Source organism: Myotis nattereri, assembly GCF_964212035.1.
Source record: "Myotis nattereri genome assembly, chromosome: 3".
Classification (NCBI taxonomy): domain Eukaryota; kingdom Metazoa; phylum Chordata; class Mammalia; order Chiroptera; family Vespertilionidae; genus Myotis; species Myotis nattereri.
Window position 1 is genome coordinate 193,001,828 of NC_138077.1, and position 5,162 is coordinate 193,006,989.

Consider the following 5,162-nt stretch of genomic DNA (forward strand, 5'->3'; position numbering starts at 1 on the left):
GAAGTATAACTTAAGTTCTGTTTCTTAGCCTTTGCAGTCATTGTGTCATTGTTGTTTATTCTGAAACTACTGTTTAAACTCAGAAATATGTAGGTCATAGAGTTAGAGACACCAAATGAGCCCAGAGCAAGCTGGAGTGATTCCAAACTATTAAGAAATTACTTTTTTTTTCGTTTTTGGTTAATCCTCACCTGAGAATATTTTTCCATTGTTTTAGAGAGAGTGGGAGGGGGGGGGAGAGAAATATCTATGTAGACATATCGATTTGTTGCCTCCTGCACACCCCTGACTGGGGCTGGGGATTGAACCTGCAATACAGGTACATGCCCTAGACCTGAGACCCTTGTGCCGACGCTGTAACCACTGAGTCAAACCAGCCAGGGCAAGAAATTACTTTCAAAATGTACATGTATATCTGAGTCTGTGCATGTGAAGAGGGGGTTAAGTGAGATTTCTCCTTATTAACTTCCATTGTGGAACATAATGTTTATTTTATTTATTTATTTAAATACATTTTTATTGATTTCAGAGAGGTAGAGAGAGAATCATTGATCGGCTGCCTCCTGGACGCCCCTTACTAGGGATCAAGCCTGCAACCTGGGCACGTGTCCTTGACTGGAATCAAACCTGGGACCCTTCAGTCCGCAGACTGATACTCTACCCACTGAGTCAAACCGGCTAAGGCCATAATGTTTATTTTAAAAGGTAAGTAATAAATTTGTGCTAATTTGAAACTTCTTTGCTAAAACTCGACAGTATCTGTAGCAGCAATTTAGAACTTAGACCAATAAAATATTTCTTTCAGGGAGAAATATTTTTTGACTGACATTGTTTAAAATTGCCAATGGATGGTGATAATAAAAAGCGACCCACTTCTAGTCATTTTTGTTATGGTGCTTAAATTCCCTACAGACAATGGACCTGTACTGCCCTTCACTGGGGCAGACCCAGCCATCACCCGACCTTGGGAGCCACTCCCAACAATATGAAATCCAGTTCCACCTGTGGACCCATCACAGCCGTGAACAGTAGCTGAGTGCCAGGGGCGGCCCTTTGGAGTCCTTCAAGGTCTCAGCCCTCAATTTCAAGGACTTCTCGGGTGTTGTTTCCCACAAGAAGCCTCCCTTGACATTCTCCACCTCCTTGAATCTGGATGAAATATTTCTCCTGCATGTCCCCATAGGACCCGATGCCTGGTTCTGTCACCTAACTCTTAGGTTGTATTATAATGGTCTCCCTTCGCTTCTAGGCTGAGCGCTGCAGGGATCCATCAGCGCTCAAGGTTATGGCCTCACAGGATGTGTCTACGGGGCTGACCCAAGGGAAGCGGTTTGGGAAGGGCTGGTAGGAAGTACCCAGGGGTTGGGCTGCACAGGAGAGAGGGCCTCGCAACTAACAAAGCGCTTCTTCGAGGCATTAGCTTAAGAAATGGATCGCCCATAGCACCGGCCCTCGTTTTCACCAGCTCACAGAGGCAGGGCGATTGCCCACAGCTACCGAGCGAGTGGGCCAAGCCTGGACGCGCACTTCCGGACCCTCGGCAGGACCTCCATCCGCAGAGCCCGCGCCTGGACCTGCCGCTCCGGCCTCGCCGACCGGGCCATGTGCTCCTTTAACCACCAGGGGGCGCCGGACGCACGTTCCTGGGGAAGCCGGGCTCGGGGGTGGGTGGAGCGACTGCTCTGAGCGAGGCCCACGGGACTCGCGCCGGCCGGTGGAGCTGGGGAGTCCGGGTAAAGAAAGGGTGTCGGGGGGCGGGGCAGGGGTGTTGTAAGCGCCGCAGCTCTGGAGCGTTGGCGGCGGAGGGAGGGAGGCGAGGGAAGGGCAGTTGCTGCCGCCTCTGGCCCTGCCTTGTCTGGCCTGTTGGGGAAAGGGCAGCGATGAAGAAAGGGAGGACTCTCCGGAGAGCAGGGCCGCTGCCTCCGCCTCCCTGCTCCTCAGTCTTGCCCAGGAACAGACCGGACATTCCTAAGTCTCCGGCGGAAAACCTGGAAATAGAGCCGGAGGCCGCCTCCTGCAGCCCGGCCAGTTCTCGCCAGCCCAGCCGCGGGGCTTCCCGGAAGAGCCCCCGGCGCAGCCCTGAGCCTGCTCCCGCCTCCACCCTCCCCTGCACCGCCCGCCTCCCCGCCGGGACCTGCCCCCGCCCCGCGCCGCAGACCTTCTCCAGCCACTTCCAGGCCAGAGCCAGGATCTGCCCTCTCAGTATCCCTGTCGTTATTTGGCCACGAAAGCTGGGAATCATCCTCGACACCTTTCTTTTCCGTTCCCCACGTCCAATCCACGTTTTCACCTCCTCTTTCCACCTCTCGGTTTCCATCCACCGCTCACTGACCGTGGCCATCATCGCTCGCCAGAACTGGTGCTCTTGTCTGGACTCCCTACTTCCAGGCTTCGTCCTCTCTCCTCTTAATCCTTTCTCGGGGTGGTAGCCCTGATAATATTTTCCAACCCCGTCTTCACCCCCTGCTGACATCTTTCAATACCTTTCCAAACTCAGAGCAGGGCCCACAGGGCCCTAAATGGCTTGGTCCTTTCTGGCACCACCTTCCTTCTCTCTCTGCTCCAACTACACTATCTGTGCTCATCACAGGCCTTTGCAAATGCTGTTCCGTGGCTGCCTTGGTAACGGGCTCCTGCTCCTTCAGATCTCAGCTCTAGCATTGCTTTCTCAGGGACACCCTCCCTGGCCTCCCCGAGCAGGCCAGATCCCCTTATTGTTGACTCTCCCAGCACCCCATACTTCTCCTTTATGTGTCTGTCATAGTTACCACCCCGCCCCCACTTCTGCAGTGTTGCTTTCCACAGTTTCAGTTAGTTACCTGCGGTCAACTGTGGTCCAAAAATATGAAGTGGGAAATTCCAGAAATAAACAATTCATGAGTTTTAAAATGCATGCCATTCTGCGTAGCGCGATGAACTCTCGCCACCCTGCTTTGTCCGCCTGGGACATGAATCCTGCCTTTGTCCAGTGTATCCACGCTGTATGTGCTACCCACTCATTAGTCACTTCGTAGCTGTCTCGGTTAGACCTACTGTCATGGTCTCAGTGCTTGTGTTCAAGTAGCCTTTATTTTACTTAATGGCCCCAAAGCATGAGAATAGTGATGCTGGCAATTTAGATATGCCAAAGAGAAGCTGTAAAGTGCTTCCTGTAAGTGAAAAGGTGGAAGTGTTTGATTTAATAAGGAAAGAAAAAAAATCCTAAGCTGAGGTTGCTGAGATCTACAGTAAGAGCTAACCTGTCTGGGAATCTCTGAAGGAAAAAGAAATTCGTGCTAGTTTGCTGACAGGAGACCACATTCATGATAATTATTCTATTTTATTAGTTATTGTTGTTAATCTCTTACTGTTCCTAATTTATACTTTATCATAGGTGTATGTATAGGAAAAACATAGTATATACAGAGTTCAGTACTATCTGTAGTTTCAGGCATCCACTGGGGTCCTGGAATGTATCCCCTGCAGATAAGGGGGACTACTGTAATTATAATTGTCCTTTTGTTTGTAATATTATTTAATTAATGTTTGTTTCTTCCACTAGACTAAATTCCATGAGGGTAAGGACTACATCAATTTTTGCTCACTTCTAAATCTCCTGCACCATGTGCCTGACACACAGTAGGTGCTCAGTATTCTTGAATAAATAAATTAATGTTGCATGTTGCACACTTTGTGTTTCCTGAGCCCAAGCCTCTATCATCTCCTATCTGGACCCCAGCAATCACTTTTAACTGATCTCCCAGTGTACAGTCAAGTCCCTACTGGTTTCCTACCCAACAGCCAGAACGGTCTAGTAAGGACGCCAATCTGACTATGTCACCCTTCCCACCCCCTTTTTAATAGCCTTCAGTGGCTTCCCATGACTCTTGGAATAAAATCCAATCTACTGACGCAGCCTTACAAGGCCATGTATGGTCTGGCTCACCTCATGCCCAGCTCCAACTCCTCAACGAACCTTTCTTAATTCCACAGATATTGAGAGCCCGTCTTACCAGGCACTGAGGATTCAATGGTGAGTGAAACAGGCTCCTTCAGGTCTCACAGCCTCCAGATCTTTGAACACAACTCCTTGTCATGCAGGACCTTTGCACATGCTTTCCACTCATCTGGGAAGTGCTTCTCTCTCCTTTCCCTGTCCTGACTGCCCCAGCAACCTATCAGATATCCGGTCAAACACCATTTTTTCAGGGGTAGCTTATTTGACTCCCAGTGTAGTTAGTTCCCTGAGTTCGATGCTTTTACTGCTCCTTACAGTCCATCTTCAGAGCCCTGACCACATTTTTAGTTTTACATGTTTGTGTGGTTATTTGGCTGATGCCCATCTTCCCCACCAGGGAGCTCCAGGAGCTTCCCGGTCTGGTTTTTGCTTCCCATCCCATCCCTCTGGTGCTTAGCTGGTCCTCCACAATTTATTGAATGAATTAATGAATAAGTGATTCCCTTGCAGAGTATTCAGAGGGTGCTGCCTTCAGGGACATGTTGGTGCCTCAGCCTCGTTGTGAATATGAGCTGGGGGTGGGAGGGGTGTGTAAAGGAGCTCACACACATGGAGAGGGCCTAGAAGCTGTTCTGTTAGTCCATTCCCCGCCCCACCTCATCCCCAACACCTGTGACTTGGCCCCACCTTCCCCTCCTCCCCCACCCATCTCTGCCCATTGTTCTGGATGCCATGCTGACTCCTCCAGGGCTTCCCACATACTGACCCCTGTACCTGCAACTCTCCTCCCTACTCTTTCACATGGCTGGTTCCTCCACATCCTTCAGGTCAAGTTAAATTGCTGCATCTGTAGAGGACACCTTCATTGTATCTATCTCACAATGGAAGTACATTTATATACTTATTGTCTGTGTCCCTAGATGCATTAGCAGCTTTTGACCACCCATAACAGAAAATCCAACTCCACTGGCTTAAAGAAGAAGGAAGTTGTGCAGGGGTAGGACTGTTTTTGAGGTTGGTTAATTCAATGATGCTCTCGTGGATCTAGGTTCTTCCCCTCTTGCTGCTCTGCCACCCTTGCTGCTGGCTCTATCCTCAGGTTGGTTAGCAGGATGAATGCAGCAATTCCAGGGATCATAGTCCGACCTCATATCAGACAAGCAGGGTTTTCCCATCGTTATGCGTCTTAGTTGTCTCTTGCTGTGTAAGAAATTATCACAAAACA